The 19513-nt window shown below is 56.6% G+C and overlaps 1 protein-coding gene across 4 annotated transcripts in view; it reads left to right on the plus strand.

Annotated features, from left to right (window-relative positions):
- The window catches only part of GRB10 (growth factor receptor bound protein 10), a 120484-nt gene that overhangs the window by 60238 nt on the left and 40733 nt on the right, over positions 1 to 19513 (plus strand). For 3 of the 4 annotated variants that reach the window (XM_066240070.1, XM_066240072.1, XM_066240073.1), the window contains exon 1: positions 3766 to 3856. The exons of the other annotated variant lie outside the window; for it this stretch is intronic. The gene's annotated coding sequence lies outside the window, so the exon portion shown is untranslated. Of the gene's footprint in view, positions 1 to 3765; positions 3857 to 19513 lie in introns of those variants that run through there. 4 annotated transcript variants of the gene reach the window in all.

A 19513-nucleotide genomic window follows, 5' to 3' on the forward strand; every position in this document is an offset into this window, starting at 1 on the left:
GCGTCCATTCATGGGTCTGGGGGAACGGGTCAAACTTTGGGGGGGCGGGTGTCACCTCTCCCTGCCTACCGACGTCAATATCCTGTAGACGAGGAGAGAGTCCTACGTAAGTTGGAAAACAAATGAGACGAAAACATCCGTGGATGTTTGTGAGTCTGGGGGAAGACATGGTCCAGCTTAAAACGCTGACCCCCCAAAGAGACAAGTCCGGGGAACGTGACCCCATTGACTGAACCTCTGAGAACTAGGCACATGACTTACATCTAGAAGACGAACACGTTGGGGGAAAAGAGTATTTGCTACAAAGATGACCAAGCTTGGTTTCTTACCTCGTAGAGAGCTCAGCTCATCCTGGGGGAATTCGGGAACGTTTTGTGTGTGTGTGGGGGGGGGTGCTCACTCACCGAGGCCCTGCTCTGTGCTGCATGTTGTCGAGGGACCTCCCAGCAAGCCCACAGGGGTCACGGGACCCGTTGGACACACAGCTGGTTGAGCAAGGGCGTCCAGCCCCTGAGTGGTGGGCTGGAACCCCCTCACCCCCTGGGTAATGATGATAGGGGCCCGTGCACCCTCAGGATCTCATCCAGCTGACCAGTCAGGGGAGGGTCCGTGGGCTGAGAGACAAAGAGCTAGGAGCAGATGAGAAAATGCCCCGATTTTGGATGGGAGACCTGCTTGTGACAATGACTGGGTGAGGCCAGAAAAAGAAGTTCCAGAAAAATCCACCGTCCCGCCGCCTCCGACAGTAAGAAACGGGGCCGTTCTGTGTTTGAAGAGGGAGGGGGACCGAGGCAGGTTTGAAAGCAGGTCTCTTGACCGTTAAAACAGCACAGGTGATCCTCAGCCTGGTCGTGCTCCGTGGGTCCTAAGCCAGTCGTCAGAAATGAAGACAAGGTTTTGTTCACAAGGGTCTTTGGTCGATGGTTGTTGACACAGACGGAAGGTGTCTACTAGAGTGAGCTGAGAATCTGAAGAAATAGGTCCCAAGGTTTTAAGTCAGCTCCTCATAATGTGAATTGGGGGGGAGGGGGGAGGTTTTAAACGCAAAACGCAAAAATTGTTCATGCCGTGTGCTCTGAACAGTGTCTGGCCCACAAGGACACCAAGGTGTCTTCCTGTCTTAGGATTTAGGCTAATTTCTATTTTAATGTCAGGCTCCCTATGTAAAAAAAGAAAAAGTTGAAGCAAGTTGTTTCAGAATTTGGTCAAGAGAGCAATGTCTCTCTTGGGAGGGGAGGGGGATGGAGAAACATTGGCTATAAAATTGGGGAAACTAGACCAGGGTCCCAGAGACCCTGCTGGATTTGGGGAGGAGGCCAGGAGGAAACTGCCTCCTTCACCAGCCTGGGTAGGCAGGTTGCCATGGAAAATCTCAGAGAGCTAGGTCACCATGCCGTCAGATGGGTCCTGTGGCCATGATGCCATTTTTCTTAAAAAAAAAAAAATCAGGATCATGGGCATCACCATGTGATTCAGACATCTCCTAGACACTCCGTAAATATTTCCGACATTGCACACACGTGTGCACACACATAGTGCATGTGTGTGTGTGTGTTTTCTTCTTCTCTGAAGGAACAGACCCGACTGACAAGTCAAGAGGTTCAAGTTTTTTTCTTTATATATATATATATTTTTAACATGTATCTTTTCACAATTAGCAAGTGTTACTTCTGTGGTGAAAAACATCAAGTTACTTCCTTGGGAGGTGGCGGGAGGAGTGGGAGAAGTGGACGTGTCTGGGGTCCCTTAGGGCTGCGTCTCGTCTCCCTGGGTTCTGTGGGGGGCGCTGTGATTGCGGCTCTGTCTCCCAGGAGGCCACTGTCTTCCTTTCGCTCCCCAATAGTCCCCCTGCTGGCTCACCGGCAGGTTGTGGGTCTCCCGTGCAGCACACTGACCGCCGTCCCTTTCTAGACGTGAACAGGAGAAGGGCTGTGGACACACAGCCCGCTCACTGGGGACCGTTTTGATGAGAAAGCGTCTAGTCACCGTCAACAGGCTTTCTTCTTGTTGAGTTTCTCAGGCAGGTTGGGTGGGAGAGAGCGTGGGTTCGGAAACTGACCTCCCGGGTTTCCAAACTCCAGGGCTGCCCTGTCCCTTTTACTGGCTGGGTGACAGGGGTGGACGGCACCATCCTGTGCCTCGGTATCCTTGTCTGTCCCTTGGGAGCCCAGCTGGACACAGTGAGCTCTGGTGCCAGGCACCCTGCGGGGAGTCAGCCCAGCCATGGTGGTGGGACCCCTCTGCATAGCCTGGGAGGGACTTGCTCTGTGTGTTGACGTTGTTGACCTAGGAAACGGCCAAATCCGTAGAGAATTTTGGTAAGGTGATCAGAACCAAACCGATGACCGTGGCCGGGAGGCCCAGTCTCTGTGGACTGAGAGAACGCTCTGAAAAATGGTGGTTTTACAGCTTATTTTATCCACTAGATGCGCAGGAGGGAGCCGTGAGGGGGTGTGGCAGGAAGGCCATTGGTGGTTAGGTTCAGGAGGCGGGAGGAAGCAAACGGGGAGGTCTCTGAGATCAGATAAAAAGGCAACTGGAAAGCCACACACTCCTTAGACGCCGGTGGATCCCTGAGAGCTCACACTTGCAGCGAGTGGGTGGAGATGGTGTTCAGGAGGCGAGATCACACTGGGAGGTTAACTCGTCTCCCCTTCTGGTGCTGGAGGCTGTGCCCTCAGCCTCTGGGAAGAGACGACCACTGGTACATTTTAAAGGTATGTTATCTTAGATGAACAAAGACGGAGGGGGGGGCAGTTTCAAAGGCAAAGGTCGACCTTTGCCTAGGAAGGCAGGGGCCGCGGACGGGAGGACCTGCCAGGACTTGCTTTTCGTTAGGAATGTCCAGGATCAGATCACCCCGTGGGGTTGCTCTCGGTCTCTGAGCTTGTACGGCCGGCCGTGCTGACCTCCCCTGAGCCGGCGGGGGTCAGCCTGGGGCCCCTTCCTCTGCGTGCTCACGGGCAGTATCAGCACGGACAGTGGATTTTCCCTGCGTATCTTCTCCTTGAGGCCGAGTTCTGGTGACTGAGCTGCTTAGTGGACGTTATAAAAATGCTGAGGATTTCTTAAATCTGTCGGGGGGCCCCCTCGCCTGCATCCGTCGTTGCTGATCTGTCGTCGATAGTTGAAGGTCCGTTTCTGTTTCCTTCTGTTTTGCTGTGTCTTTCCGCTGGCTCGATTCTCACCCCATGAGAGGTGGTCTTCCAGCTTGGTTGTGGGCTTGGTGGTCACGTTGCGGGACTGGCTCTCGCCGGAGACTTCTGTCCTCACCCTGACGTCTACACCATGCCACCGGGCTCCTCCGTGTGCTTTGGAGTAGGGAGGGTGGGGGGTGGTCAAGCAGAAAACAGCCCCTGGACGTGGGGTGCCAGGTCCCAGACGACCTGAGGCTGAAGGGCCACGCTCCGTGGAATGCTAATTATGTGTGTTCGCTGCTGAAATCCGGCCGTGGAGACCATAATTCTTCCGGACTTGCTGTGCAGAGAAGGCAGTTGGAAGTCCAGAACACCGGAGAGACGGTTCCTACTTCTCACTCCCTTGCCAAGCAGGCCGCGTTTTTGTTTTCATGATTCATGTCCCTGGGACGGCGAATTCCAAACAATTATCATGTAAAAGTAAAAAAAAAAAAAAAGAGGCGAAGACACGGGAAGGAAGTGAGGCATCCAGGAGGACCCGGGGGGTGTGTGTGGGGAAGGGTGGACGTCGGCAGGTGTGCAGCCTCCCCCTGACCAGTGCCCTCTGCCCTGTCTCCTGCAGGACCAGGTCGAGCAGCAGCCGCCGTCTCCTCAGGACCCGCGAGACCCAGCAGCCCCCAGCCCTCCACCCCATTCCGACCAGAGCGTGCCTCGTCCAGGTAAGCGCAGGAGAGGGCCAGCCCATGGGGACGCCGCTCCCGGACGCCCGCCACCAGGGCCGCTGGGATGCTAGCAGGACCTCGTCTTCTCAGAAACCATTCTTCTTCTTCCAAGGAGAAGAGGACCCTAACCTGTTCTTCCTTTGCAGGAAACCGTCTTCTCTAAACAAAGAAACACGGGCGTGGGCGGCAGGGTCCTTCACCTCTTCCTTCCTTGCAGGGAGCAGCACTCCCAGTGTCGGCTCCCCCTGAGCTGTCCGCGGGTCCCCAGGAGGGGCCGCCCCTCCCGGTTGTGTGCCCAGTGTGGGCTCCTCCCCGGCGACTTCCTCCCTGGGTCCCGTCCCAGCTCAGCATGCGGCTCCCTCACCACTCTCCGCCTTCCTGTGGTTCCCTTCTATTCCTCCCTGTTCGATCCTGTCTGCCGGGGTCATCGCGGGAAGGAAAGGGTCAAGGATTAGGAAGTCATTCGCAGTGAATGCAGGCTCTGACGCTCATGGGGGGTGGGGGGGAGGGAGGTGGAACTGGACGAGCGAGGGAGCTGACCGGTTGTTTGTCCTCAGGACAAGACGTGGCGGGAAGGCTTGGGATGGGATGGGCCGGCCTTAGCACACTTAGATTTTTAAAAGTCGCTTCGTGAGAAAGAGGATGACCTTTAGCAAAAACGAAATAATTAAAAGTAAAATAAAATAAAAGCTGAGAGCTGGCCAAGGCGTTTTGCTCAGGTGCAGGAGGAAGTGCTTTCGTCAAAGCTGTGGGTGTTTTTGTTTTGTTTTGGGTTTTTGTCCCCCCACCCACCCCTGTGTCGAGCCGAGCTTTAGGGTCCTCCTGTAAGAAGACTTTCAAGTGAGAGGACGCAAGGGAAACAGGACCAGCTTGTTACTGTTGGCTTTGAAACCGAGGAAATTCGTAAACCATGACATTTCACTGCTTTGCAAGCGGTCTCGTTGAAACGAAAATAATCTGACGTTTTTGGTGTTCGTGTGCGTGTGACATCTCGGTTGAGACTGGAATCAGAAAGTCGGAGAAAAAGCTGTTCTGAAGGGGTGTGCACAGCGTCTCTCCGCTCCTGTGCTCCTTAGACGGGCGCTCGGGCAGCACAGGGACGTCACAGCCCCCGGGCCCCGCACGTGGCTCAGGGGAGATTGCGGCACAGGAGGTGGGCCGGGCTGCGTAGGCCGGAGAGCTGACTCTTCCCTGGGAAGGGTCACCTGGCAGGTGGTGGAGGCCGGGCCCCTAACCGAGGGGACACACCTGTCTCCATCTTGAACCCGGCTTCCCCGGGGAGCTCCCGCCGCTAAGTACCCCCTCGCCGTTGACCCTTTCCGTCCTGGCTAATACTCTATAGGGACAGCGCAGAACGTGGGAGAACCCAGAGTCCCAGCCTGACTCGGACCCGGGCCGGACGTCAGCCCAGAACGGGTCCCAGTGCAGCACCCGTGGCCGGCAGGGCAGTCAGCACCCCGGGGAACACTGAAGGTCTGGGTCACGGTGTGGAGGTGGAGCTTGGGGGGGGGAGGCGGCTCCCCTGAACCTGAAAGGGCCCCGGAAACTGTGTGTGGACCCACAGCCGGGCAGGACGGTCGCGGTCGGGGCTGAGCCGCCGGCATTAACCGCGCAGCCCCGTTCTCCACGGCCGCGGGGAAACGAAAGCCCAGCTCCCCCGGAACGAGTCCCCGAGAGACCTCCCCCGCCCACACGTGGAGCCCCTCCGACTGAGAAGCTCAGCGAGCCGGGCCAGCGGGGGCCGCAAAGGTCCGTCCGGGAGAGCGGATGTGTCACACGCTCCGGTGCATGGATGACGAGAGACGCCCCCGGAAGAGACGGCCGGGTGCCGGGCAGCACGCGGGAAGAGGTGGGGCGTGCACGGGTGGGCGTGAGACGGGGTTCCTTAGAGGTTTCAGGAATGAAACCTGGGGTTACGGGCGGTCTAAGGAGAACGGAGGCGCTGGGGTCTCCTCCCCGACGTCACAGAGACGTGGAGCCTGCTCGGGCCACTAGACATGGCCACGGAGACGCCCCGAGAGAGGAGGACAGAGAGAGGGACGGGGGGTGAAGGGATGTGAGCTGAGAACTGACCAGAATGACAGGGGCACCATCCCCACGTGGTCCTCAGGGGATGGAGAAGGAAAAATGAAGACTAATAATAATTCGCAGCTAAAAGCCTCTAGCCCTCTTCCAGAAAGGACACGGAGGAAAATCTAAGGGGGGAAAAAAAAACACCCAGATTTTTTCCAACCCCGACCCCAGCTTTGGATGAACAGTGGCCTTGGGCCATGGTCTGTACCAGAATGGGAGGGCAGGATGTTCAGAGGTGCAGGGGGAAAAAAAAAATCCCTTCGCCTAGAATTTCATACTAGTAGCTAGTGAAAGCAAAATAAGGCCGTTCTGGGGTGGGTGTAGGACCGAAATTGAGAAAATCAGTTCCTGGCAGTCCTCACTCATAGAGTTGTTAGAAGGTGTGCTTCCTGGATGAGACACAACAGTGTGGAGAGGACGGAGGGCGTGCTCTCTCGTGTCATTCCATGTGCGTGTCTTCAAGCGAGGTTTACCCGGGAGTTTGGATAGCTAGACATTGGGGGTGTCTTGGGAGACTGGGGCTGGTTTCCAGCGAGTGGTTAAGTCGTCGAAGGACCCCAGCAAGAAGGAGAATGTAAAGTAACCGGAGATTACCTCGGAGGAAAGTCTGCTTAGTTATGTATTTTAAAATATAATGTATAGCTGGGAGAGTGACTGTCATTGCTAAGAGAATAGGTCTGTCATCGATAGTTTACAAACCTGGCAGGGGAAAAAAAAAAAAAAGAAGGGAATCTATAGTTAATAAAAACGACCAACATCATGCAGAAAAGGAAGAAAAATAAGACCTGTGTGGTGGTGGTGGGGGTGGGGGGGTGTTAAACATAAAATATTAAATGAGACACGAGCAACAGTTCCAGGGTTATCCAGAATGGTAGCCACCGGCTTGAAATAAATACTGGAAAGATGTAGAACCTGCAACCCCAAACACAGACTCTTGATTGTTTTCTGACATCTGTGTAGCTTTTTTTAAAAAACAAAAAAGAAAAGAAAAAAAAAAGTTGACCATATATGGAAGGTTGTGCTCAATTTTAAGCAATCTCTTTCATGCAAGACGTGGACTTTCACCCAGTGCGATTGAATCAGGAGTCAACAGAAGAAGTTCAAAGAAGTCAACAGAAACTTTAACACACACTCCGCTGCACTGATGGGGTAGAAGAGGACCTCAGGAGCGACAACGTCGGTTACTTAGAAATGAGTGAGATACGCGGAGTGTCCTCCAGGTTGGAAGTGGTAGAAGGCTGTTGAGAAGGTGCTCCCGGTGGTCGCTGTCTAAGCTTTTCAAGGAAAGACAGAATTGAAAGGTAGAGGAAGCAGGAATTGAATCACGGTCACGAACGCGGAGGGCAGAAAGTCTATATAAAAATTAAGTTCAGACATTACTGACACGAGGAAGACAGTATATCCAGAGAGAGGGACCATTTCAAAAGCCAGGCTTTCGTCAAATTTCCCAAGACAGGCAAACCTGGGAGGAAGGAAGAGAGGCAGGGAAACCCACAAGAAGAACCCCTTTCCGGGGAGCTCAAAAATGGAAACAAGGAAACCATGAGCAAGGACAGGCCAATCCGTGTGGAACTAGGAGGGAAATGGATGACGTCTTGCAAAAATAAAAATAAAAAAACAAAGTTGCAGCCCTCCCATGCTGGCGAGGGTGTGGAGCAACAGGTCCGCTCCCATTCATTGTTGGTGGGAGTCACTTTGGAAAGACAGCTTTAGCTGTTTCTTAACCAAAACAGAGTCTCGCCATGTGATCCAGCCATGGGTACTGCTTGGTCAGTCCCCCGGAGGAGTTGAGCACTTGTGTCCCGCACAATATAGCAGGCCTGTCAATGGTGGTTGACCATAGCTTTATTCACAGGTGCCATAACACGGAATCAACCAAGATGCCCTTCAGTAGTGGGGGGAGCAGACTCCTACACCATGGTCCACCCTGACCAGGGGGTGGTACGTACGTGGCACCGAGAAGAAATGGAACGGTGGGTCCGTGAAAAGACACGGAAGGGCTGATTCAATGAGACAGACAGTAGACGGATCAGAGGCTCGCCGGGAGGGAGGGAGGGAGGAACCACTGTGGAGAACAGAGAGGACTTTTACAGCGAGGGAGATGGGGGACAGAGAGGCGGCCAGCCCTCCTTCCCATGTGTCCGAGGGTCCCACGTTCATCGTTGGCTCTGGTGTCCTCAGAGCCCTTAGGTGTCTGGAGTGGGTAGACTTGGGTTGCTCTCCTCCCGGTGGGCATGCCTTCCTCACCATCTTGTGCCTGTTACATGCAGCTCAACGCCCGGGGTCTTCTTAACTAGACAGACATTTGGGATGGACACCATGGCGGAATCGGACAAAGAGGCCAGAATGCTCTTCCTTCCTCCTTTCCTTAACTTTTGGGTGCTCTTGAGCCACGGACCTTAGATGTCTCGGATGGAAAGTTGAGCGGCTCTTTGCACAGGTCCCGACGTTTAGAATAAAAGACTCACAGTGACTTTCCTTGACCCGTTCCATCCCTCTGGCAAAGAGGATTTATGGCTCCCATTTTTATTAGCTCAATCCTAGTGTAAGCAGCTTATTTTTGTGTGACAGTTGCTAAAAATGCCTCCCGCAGTTCCTAGCAGCACAGGGCGGCGGGGAGAGGCACGTTTTCCTCGGGAAGAAGGTAGTTTTGTAATAGTTACAGTTGCTCCTCGGAGTTCTTTTAAAATACTTTTTTTTTTTTGGTGGTGGGTACAAATACACCTAAGGTAAAAACGAACCATTTTAAGCATGCAAGTCCGTGGCATTCATTATATTTGCAGAGTGGGGACAGCTATCCCCAACTCTCTGTTTTTAAAAACTTTTTTTTTTTTTTTATCAGCACAAACAGAAACACTGTATCTATTAGGCAGTCACTCTCCCCCCCTCCCTCCTCTCCTGGCAATCTGTTCTACCCTGTCTCTGAATTTGCCTGTTCTACTTTGTTACCTCGTGTGAGTGGAATCATATAATATGTGTCCTTTTGTGTCTGGCTTATTTCACTCGGCCTCAGGTTGTCAAGGTTCATCCTGGTTGCAGCGTGTGTCAAAATTTCACTCCTTTTATGGCCGAGCCATCTTCCATTGCACGTATAGACCACGTTCTGTTTATCCGTCCGTCCATCCGACGTGTGGGTTGCTTCCCCCCTTCTTGGCGACAGTGCACCGTCGGGTGGTGAACATGGGTGTGCAGGTATCCATCTGCACCCCTCCCTGCTCCCGACCCCTCTGCAGATAGCTAGTCTTAGGATTGGAATTGCTTCATGAGACAGTAATTCTGTGTCATGTTTTCCTGATGGTGTTCTTTTGTTTGTTAGCTTGGTTTTGTTTTGTTTTGTTTTGGGGGGGGGGGGGTTGGTGTGGTTTTTTTTTTTTTTTTTTTTTTTTGAGATGTGAACTTCTAGAGAGCCCTGATTGTAAAACCCAGTTGTTTCGGAGGGCGGTTCATGCTCACCACTGAGGCTGAGCTCTCTCCCCCACCGCCACCCCCCTCGCCCGCCGCAGAAGGTGCCCCAGGGAACTGAGAGAGGTTTCAGGTCCAGGAATACAAGTCACTGGCTGTCTGCACGTGCGTTTCGCCACGACTGCATCTCGTGTGGAGCCGGGGGCGGTGTAGGCCTCACGGAGCAGCCTCCTGAGATGTATTCGGAACACAGCCCGCAATGTCCTGGCTCAGAGGCAGACATCTGACTCCAGCACTCGCCCCCTGAATCGAGGACCCTGCCAGACCCTGGCCTTCCGCAGTTCTCCTGTCCAGCCTTGCTCGGCCCTTTTCCTGGCTTTAATTTAGTTTCTTCTCCTGGTCATCTTGAAGCCAGTGTGTTGGTTGTTAGCGTGTCGTTGTGATGTGCAGAGACACGCTGGGTGGGCTGCCTTCCCCCCCAGGCGCAGAGCATGTGTAGGAAAAGGGTGTGGCCTGGGACCCCAAATCCAGAGGTCTGTCGGGAGCCTCCCCTCTGACATCTCACCGAGTAGTCTGGTTGCCAGGGGGAGAGAAAGGACCAGCAGGAGACAAGGATGCAGTCAGTTCGTAGAGACGGTGAACTCAGTCAGAGGAGCTGGTTTTCTGCTGGCTCTGCCCTTTCTGGGAGCCGCACTCGAATGTTCTCCGAGATTGGGGGCAGCTGGGCCCGGGCGGGCACCCGCCTCGTCTCTCGGTCTCTTCTGCCGTGCCCTGGGACCGCGGGCAAGTCCGTAGCCGCTTCTGCAGGGGAGGGTCTTCCTCCGCGCCTGCCCACCTTGTGCAGTTATTGTGAAAAACGGCCATGGTGGTGACGGTGATAAGTTGGAGTCCTGTGCTAGGAACCCTCCTGCCTGTCTTACCTGCTCTGACCTCATCCTCAGAGCGACAGACAGGGAAACCGAGGCAGGGAGGGTGGGTAACTTTTGCCCCAGAAGCCACAGGGAGCTCACAGCGCCACGGCAGTCCTGGAGTCAGAGCCCAGTCCGTCCGACTTCGTGCTTTGAGAGGAGAGAGGGGACAGGCGAGGGCACTCGCGTGTGTGTGTGTGTGTGTGTGTGTGCACACATCACCCTGTAGGTGCGACTCGGGGCGTCCTAGGGCCCCCGTCCCCCAGAGAGCCTGCGTTTCTCGAGAGCAAGAACCACCTCTTCCCTGTCGTGAAGCCGCTGCGCTGGTGCACAGTGGTGTTGAGTAGATGATCGTTCCGTGAGTCCTGAAGCCAGCCTGCCATCAGCAGTGTACCGTGTGGGCTCCTGAGAGGTCCTGAGCCCCCGCCTCTGCCCACCGGCCCCCCTGCCCCACACAGGGGAGGCTCTGACAGCTCCAGGTGGGCAGTTACGCGGACCAGCTCACAAAGACCTTCCCTCCCTACGTTGCTGAGGATGGGGTGTCAGGAACATTGGGGTGACACCTGGCCAACAGGGGGGGTGTACAGTCAACTGAGAGGCCGTGCGGCCCCTACTTATCCTTGTCACCAACCAGTCTGGCCTCGGGGTCCCTCTGAGCCCCTCTCATCTGCTTCGTCTCTTCCTATGTCACCCCTGAGAGGATCTTCAACACCTTACCCGCTTCTCTCTCTCTCTCCCCCCCCCTCTCTCTCTCCCTCTCTCTCTCCCTCTCTCCCTCCCTCTCTCTCTCTCCCTCTCTCCCTCTCCCCCTCTCTCTCTCCCTTTCTCCCTCCCTCTCTCTCCCTCTCTCCCTCTCTCCCTCTCCCCCTCTCTCTGTCTCTCTGTCTCTCACACACACACCCACCCTGAGAGGATCTTCAACACTTGAGCCACTTCTCCCTCTCTCCCTCTCTCTCCCTCTTTCCCTCTCTCCCTCTCTCTGTCTCTCTGTCTCTCTGTCTCACACACACACACACACCCTGAGAGGATCTTCAACACTTGAACCACTTCTCCCTCTCTCCCTCTCTCTCCCTCTTTCCCTCTCTCCCTCTCTCTGTCTCTCTCACACACACACAATTTTTATTTTCTTGGTGTCCTTTCCTCACACTGAAACCACGCCGTCTTCCAAGGATGATGTTCCTTCTCTGAAATGCTCAACAAAACCCCCAAAGAGTCATGGATGTTGGCCTCGGGCTGCCCGGCGGGCGCAGAGTTGTTCTTGATTTTGATTTATTGCCCCCTGGCCCCCCACGCATAACCTCTGTCGAGGGGGTTGAGATGCAAACAGGCCTGGAGAAAAATCACCTCCCATCCTTCCCCCGCCGGCCAATAATGTCCACGTTTCCCCCCGCCATGGGGCGAGTGGTTTGCTCTCAGGCCACCCCCCGGGGGGCAGGTGACCCGTGCCCATGCCCTCCGTAGCTCTTTGGCAGGGTCAGTTGACTGGAGAACATGGTCCCCCGTCAGTAATACACCCCCTGACCTCTTGCTCCCTTCCTCTCTTCCTTACGTGTGCAGACACCTTTCCTCTGGTAAGGACAGGTTCTTAACCTAGGGACACCTGGAGCTTCACGTTTTCACCCGTTGACTCTGCCTTCACTGACCAAGAAGGTGGGCAGTCTTTGGGGGATGAAGGGGGGGGAAACTGAGGCACAGATGTCAAAACACTGGCCCAGATCTGCACAGGCAGTGGAGGGGCTTGGAGCCGGGAGCCTGCCCAGCGTGGTTCACTGCCCTCTGCGGTTCCCCTTAGAACATGCCAGGGACCGGGAACCCAGGGACCGGGAACCGACCCCTGCCGAGTCTGAATTTAGTCCGGACCTTTTTGGGGGGGGGCAGAGACTAAAGGAGACGGGGACACGGCTTCTCCATCCTTCCATTTCTGTGAAATGAGCGGGAAAAACCACCCCCCCGCGGGCTGGTCACCTGCTGGTGTCATGAGCACTTCCTGTTGGGGACGTGGCGTGGCGAGCCCCGCCTCTGTCGCGCGGCCAGCCCAGCCAGGTGTCTGCGTCGGAGCAAGAGGGTCTCTGCTGACCGTGCAGCTGAGGGAGCGCCTCTCGGGACGCCGCTGCCCCGTCCACTTTCCCTACGATGGCGCTCTCTCTGGCCGTTCTTTGTGGCCACCAGAGTTTTCTTCTTAAAGATCCAGTCCGGGCACACCCCCTCGGTTTCTCAGATGCGTAGCGTAGGATCCTTCTGCCGCTCTGGTCTGGTGGCGAGGCCGCCACCCGACCTCTGGCTTCTTCTCACGTCGCACGTCACCTGGGGCACCGGGCGCACGGACGACTGGCTCTCGTGGAACGGGCGGTTTGAGTGTGTTCTTCCTCTACCGCCCGCCCGCGGCACGGGGGGGCTGCTCCCGCGTGTCCACGCCCTGTGTCGCCTCCGCGTCCCGAGTCCGATCGGTGCCTCCCTCCCGTGTGCCCCTCTCTGCCCCTGCCCACTGAGGGAGTCACCTCCCCGTAGGTAGCCGGGGTCTTGACTTCTCCCTGGAACCCACCGCTCTCTCTCTGGGCTGCACTTCGTAGGGTGGAGAGGACGGGTCTGTCTTTCCCACTGTAGGTCCAGGTGCCTTGACTGTGTTTTACATTTTAGATTTTTTGTTGCAAATGGAAAGGAAGGCGTGGCTCTTGCCGAGAGAGCCCAGCGTAGGCATCTGGGCTCCAGGAAGGGCCGAGCCCGGTTGGGCCTGTGTTTTAACCGCGGGGAGCCTTGGTTTTCTAATCTGCAAAGTGGACAGGCGAGCAGGTGGCTCCCGGGCGTGGCGCAGGGCGGGCAGCAGACGCCCCTCCCCTCCACACTTTCTCTTTCTGCGTGGCCCACTTGGACCGGCTCCAGCGCCCAGCACGGAGCAGGCACGGGCGCTCGTTAGAGACCAGAGGGCCCGAGGCTGAGGGCCTGCGCTTCTCGGGGGCCGTGGGGCACGCGTCCACGAGGTTTCCACACACACAGGCCCTTTCTTTCCACCTCCCATCTGGAAAAGAGCTCGCTCCCGGGCCAGCGCCCGCCACCCAGCCCGTGCCACGTCCTCTCGTTCTAACGCGAGCCCTGCTTGGCGGGCGCCCCGGCGTCCAGGGCCTCGGTTTGGGGGAGAGACTGATCCTCGTGGCGTGAAGCTGCCGTCACCAGGTCTCCGTTCCAGACGCCACGTGGGAGAGGAGGGGAGGGTGGTGGGAGGAGTGTGTGTGAGAGACGCTCTCTGCCCAGTGGAGCCTCAGCTGCGTCCGTCCGTCCGGGGAAGGCTGGGCGGGCTGGGGAGAAAGTCCCCACAGAGGCAGAGAGTCCTCCCCATGGAGATGCCCCCCAGGGGCGGGTGGGGGTGCTACTGGCCCCACTTCCGGGAGAGGGACTGGACTGGCTCCTTCTCCGGGTCCTGCGGCCGCAGGGCCGCCCGGAAGGCCGGCGTGGTCTGGCCGGGCGGGCTCACGGGCGCAGGTCTGGCCTGCTAGGTGATGCCTCCTGCACAGAGCCGCCCATGCCCAGGACGGCCTCCTTCCTGGACGCCAGCCATCCCTTGTTGGAAGTAGACAGTCTGGCATTCATTCACCCTGTGGCCTGTGTGTAACCTGCCCGACAGGGCTTTTTCCAAGGAGCGCGCGGAGCGGGGACTCAGCAGCCTCCGGAGAGGCTGGGGAGTCTGCCTAGCTGTCTGACTCTTTGGGAAATTCTGCAGCTTGATTTATGGAAGCCACGCAGGCAACTGCCTGCCGCTCGCTGAGCACCTACTGTGTGCCACGTGGGAAGCTAGACAGCGAGGCGGAGGCCGGAGGGAGCATGCCAGGCCCAGCCTTCCGGCCACTCACGTTCAGCCTGGGATGGAGAGGGGTGGCGGTGAAAAGAGAGAAACTTCAAGTTGACCTGTGGGAAGGGAGGGAGGCAGGGACACTCCCACCCCCCACTCCCCCGCCGGTGGCATTGGGCAGCCCTGGGTTCCTCGCTGCCCACTCCACAGCGTGGAGGCCGAGCGGTGCTCTGCCTCAGTTTCCTCATCGGGAACCTGTGTGGGGCCCTCGCGGCCGGCTGGCCAAGGGAGAGGAGGGGAGAGACGGGCTCTGTCTGTGAGGTGTGCCTGGCGCGGGGCCCGGCCCTCGTGCTGGTATGGAAATGGCGGCCATGGCTCGGCCCCCGTGCACAAATGCCGTGTTGTATCCAGAGAGAGGATAGAAACCAGACGTGCGCCCCTCCCCCGCCAGCTCACGCCTCCAGCCCGTGGAACCAACCCCTCCCTCCCCCCTCCCTCCCGCCCGCCCTCCTCCCTCCCGCCCTTCCTCCCTCCGCCTGGGCTGCGCCAGGATTCAAGTCCAGCACACCCGGATTCCGAGAGAGGGGTCCCCTGCGCACCCCCTTCTGCGGGGCCCACGGTTCAGAAGGCACCGTGACTGCGTGGACACGCGCTGTTATTTTCTCTTAATGGAAAAGTAATTGTAAGAATAATAAGCCCGCAATTAGGAGCTTTGTGTTCATTTCCTGACAGGACTCCAAAGATGTGGATTCTAAATGAATCCCAGGGACCCTGGCTTCACAAACAAGTGTCCCCCCTCACCCCCGTCCCACTACCCTCTTCCCCCCAAGTTGATCCTGCCCCTCAGATGGGCTGTGGAGAGACAGGACACACACATGGACACACACACACACACACACACACACACACTATCCCCCGGCCTCCCCAGCCCCATCCTGAATGTCCCAGTTTTCCTGTTAAACCCTGTTTCCATCCACACCCTGCAAAGCCGGCCTCTCTCTCTCTCTCCTGGGCATTTCAGTTCTGGGAGACGTGCCATTTCTTGGAATCGCCTGGAACGTTCTCTTGGAATGACTTTCCCTATCCTGAGGCCTTGCAAATGGGGCCCTTCTCCGAGTGGGGTGCCCTCCGCTCGGCTGTCTTGCCTGTAAACAGAGAGCTGGTTTGAAAATTCCTGCGTCTGCCAGGCAGTGTGAGCACAGCCATGCCGGGCCCTCCCGGCCTGAGGGTGGGGGTGGGGGCGCGCTCTGGGTGGGGCACCCCCTTCGTCCAGCCTGCGGTTCCAGGACCGAAGCTCTCTTTGTCTGTGCACACCCCCCCCACTCATCCAGAGTCTCTCGAAGGATTCTCGGCCTTGCACCTCCCCCGCCAACCACCACCACTATCCCCCCTTTCTCGCTGAGGGGGCCCCCCCTTTCTCGCTGAGGGGGCCCCTTTCTGGGAGGCGGCCCCCCTCTCCCTCGAACAGGGTGCCTCCACCTCATCAGTCTCCCGTGAGTCGTCCCTGGAAGAGAGAGAATGATTTTTCCAGATGTGGCGAGAGCAGTTTCAGATCCCCCCCCTCCCCAGCCCTGCGGCCCCTCGCTGTCTAAGATGGCCCCAGCATGGAGGTGGGGGGGGCGTGTGGGGGTGTCCTGTTCCAGGGACATCTGCCTTTCCAGTGCCTGGAACGGTGTCACCCACGTCCCTGGTACTCAGGCAGCATTTGCCAAGCGGAGGAAAAACATGGGGTGTTTCCCCCACCCCACCCCACCCCACCCCACCCCATCCCCAGGACCACGGGCCTTCCATGTTGGGAATCAAAAGTCATGGACTCGTGGCGTGCTCCACACAGAACTAGGTTCGGGGGGATGAGGCCCTGATAGCTAACTAACTGGCCTCCTCAAAGGAAAAGAAAAAAAAAAAGTTGCTTTTTGAGAACACAGGGCGAGCCAGTGACACTTTTTGGACTGTGACCTGGATTTTTTCCCTCTGGGGTCCCAGTGCTCATGGGCTTAAATACGTGCAAGGCTGATGGAAAATGAGAAAATGAGAGCCTTCCAGAATGACACGTTATTTACAGTGTGTTGTGTCCTGGCTTCTTCTGCCTGATGTATGAAGTAAGAGGAGACATGTAGGAGCCGAAATCAAAAGGCCGAGGAGAAGAGAGGGGAGGAAGAAAGAAAGATGAAATCAGTGAGGAATGCGTGAGCGAGCCGCCCGGCGACCCCTGCCCCTCGGAGTGATAGTTTGTGAGCGAGTTTATGCTCTTTTTTTCCTCCACCTCCCTCCCGGAACTGTCTTTCTCAGGGTGCAGGCAGACAGTGCCCAGCTGGTCTGCACTCATTCACGTCCTTTGCAGCTCAAGTCCCTGGTCCTCATGCCTGGTGGGCTGTCCCCTTTGGGTGGTGGGAGGGGGGCGCCTGGGTCATGGTGGCTCCCGCTGCAGAAGACAGGACTTAAAAACCACGACTGAATCTTGGGTCCAGGTAATGTCCAGGGGGGGGGCTTCCTGCCACCATGTGGCAAGATGAAACTCAAGAATGAAGGCAAAGCAACTCCCCTCCCCACCCCCCACCCCCCCACCCCCGTCCTGGGTGCTGTCCCTGGGGGTATCAGGAGACCGCTTTCCGACTTGAGATTTCACAGAATCACCGCACGAAAGGACTCGCGTTTCTTTGATCTGTGTGTGTGTATTTGGGACAGGGTTATTCCGCCGTTCTGTAGAACATGGATTTGAACAGTCAATCTCACCTGATTCAAAGTCCAGAGTGATTAATCATTATCTCACCTGTTGGCTGTTTGCTCTCTGGTCAAGGTAGACTTGTCTGGCTGCCAGGATGTCTGCCTTTGACTCTGGAGACCTGCTCTGGACTTTGTGACATCCCCTCTCCCTGGGAGCGTGGCAGTCTCCTGCACTGTCTGTCACACACACACACACACACACACGAGCCCACAGGGACACACAGCCCGGCCTTGCTTCCGGCAGGGCCACGGGCGCCTGCCGTGGGTACAGCCGGCGTGTGACATGGCGCAGACCTGCTGTGCCGCTGTGGGTGCTGCTCACTCAGCCTCCGCTGTGGGTGCTGCTCACTCAGCCTCCGCTGTGGGTGCTGCTCACTCAGCCTCCGCTGTGGGTGCTGCTCACTCAGCCTCCGCTGTGGGTGCTGCTCACTCAGCCTCCGCTGCTGGTTGAGCTTTGCACAAGCCAGCTTAAGGTGAACACCTGTCATAAGGTGCTCACAGGTAGCTTTGCACACCCACCTACCTGTCGTCGCCCAGAGGATTGGGGGCAGAAGCAGACCCGTTTTGTCCTGACAACTGATGTTTGTCAGAACAGGAATCCATGTTTTAGGGCCACCGAGGACATGAGCAGCAGCCTGCTCCCGAACCTTCACAGGCCAGTCTGTCTGGGGTCACCTGGGAGTCGCCCGAGAAGCCTGTCCTCACAGGTGACCCGTGGCCCTCCGCCTCGGGCCTGGGGTCCTCCTGAAACTCTTTTTACCTCCTGACTGGGGGTCCTGACTCACGTCTCTTACTGACACAGACTGTTTCTCATCTGGAAAGGGACCCTTGACTCTTCTCCACAACGAAATCCCTGTCCCCTCTGGTCACCTTGGGCCACAGGCTCATCCCACTTTGCACTGGCTCCGCTCCCCCAGGAGCCGACCCCTGTGTGGGCCAACAGGAGGACCATCTCACCATTCCCTCAGTCCTGGGGGTGACGGAGGCCAGTGGAGAGGAGAGGGGACAGGGGGTGGAGGGCTTTGTGCCAGGGACAGGTAAGGGCTGAGGACAGAGTCAGGGAGTGAAGGAGGAGCTGCTTGTCCAGGGAGGGCCAGAGGGTGGGAGTGGTCAGCTTGTTCTGCAGTAGGCTCCTGAGGAGAGGGCCCAGGAAGTCACACCGGTCAGGTCCCTAGCACATGGCATTGTCATGGTGTAGGGGGCAGAGGGTCCCTTCAAGTGCCCAAGGAGATGAACCAGACAAATTTCTTAAGTGGCCATATTTGAGACTATTAAACATTCCAACCTTAAAAATGTCTTTATGGCCCTGGCTGGGTCCATGGGTAGAGTGTCACCCCAGCCCCCCAGGGTCACAGGTTCGATCCCCAGTCAAGGCACGTACAGGAAGCCACCGATGAGTGCACAGCTAAATTGAACAACTAAATGGGACAACAAGCTGACACTTCCCTCCCTCCCTCCCTCCCCCCCCTCTCTCAAATCAGTGGGAAACATTTCTTCACGCTTTTACTATTTGTTATTATTATTTTTTAACTGTGGTCAAGCACCCCGAACACAAAACACACCATCTTAGCTGATGGAGGCAGCTCCCACCCACAGCTGCCCTGCACCGTCCAGCCCACAGAGCCCTCCTGCCCCACCCCGTCCAGCCCACAGAGCCCTCCTGCCCCACCCCTCCCGCAGAACTGAAACTGTCTCCCACTCAGCACCGTCTGTCCCTCCCCAGCCCCCTGGCCACCGCCCCTCAGTTGCTGGTGTCTTTAAGTCTGATGACTCTGGGACCCTCACGGAAGGGGAAGCATACAGTTGTCTGTCCTTCTGCAACTAACTGGCTGGTCTCACCGAGTGTCATGTCCTCCGAGTCCGCCCGTGTATAGCGTGTGTCAGAACCCCTTGCTGTTTAAGAATGAGTAATCCTCCCTGGTGGTGATGGACCACATTTTGTGTCACTCCCTGACGGGCAGGAGGGGGGCTGTCACCTCTGGGCTATTAGGATACGCCAGTCACACTCTGCTGTGAATGTGGGTCCAGGGTAGATATCTCTTTGAATCCTAGATTTTTGGGTTTTTTTTTGTTTTTTGTTTTTTAGTGGGGAGGTGGGGGTGAAGATATACTTGCTTTGAGTTTTTCAAAGTGGCTCAAAGAAAGAGAAGCCAGACTCAGTGTTCTTTTTTAATCTAATTCTTAAAGATAAGTAATCACTGAAGAGTAACAAAACCCAGATTTTTGTTTTGTTCTGTTTTGCTGCGTCCTTCTGTTCAGACGACTCAACGTATGAAAAATCAAGTACATGTGATTGGGATACGTGCGCCTAGAAGAGTAACTGGGGTGCCCACACGGTATTGGGCACGGTTGAGCGTTGAGTTATATTTGCACAAGGTTTTACTTGCTCAGAGGTCAACAAAAATAGCTTGCTCGCCGAACATGACCTGGGTTTAAAATACTTCTGCAGGCTGGACGCTTTGTGCATGCCCAGAGGGAACGGTGTCAGGCCTCTGGCATTTGCGCATATGTTCAGGAACTTTCAGGTACAATACTGTACAGAAAATCCCCCCCCTGTTTTTTTCCTGCGTGCCCGCGGAATGCCCTGTCCCCCTCCGGACCTGGCGGGACGGCGGGGCGGGGGTGGGGGTGTTCCCCATGCTGAGCAAATCTCCAGCCCCTGGCGGAGTGTCCTGCATGGTCAGTTCAGTTGTGGTACAGACTTGTGCCTGGTCCGGCCACACGGCTCTCTCTTGGAGAAAATAGGTTTTTGTGTTTTTTGGT

Source organism: Saccopteryx bilineata, chromosome 7 (assembly GCF_036850765.1).
Source record: "Saccopteryx bilineata isolate mSacBil1 chromosome 7, mSacBil1_pri_phased_curated, whole genome shotgun sequence".
Lineage (NCBI taxonomy): Eukaryota > Metazoa > Chordata > Mammalia > Chiroptera > Emballonuridae > Saccopteryx > Saccopteryx bilineata.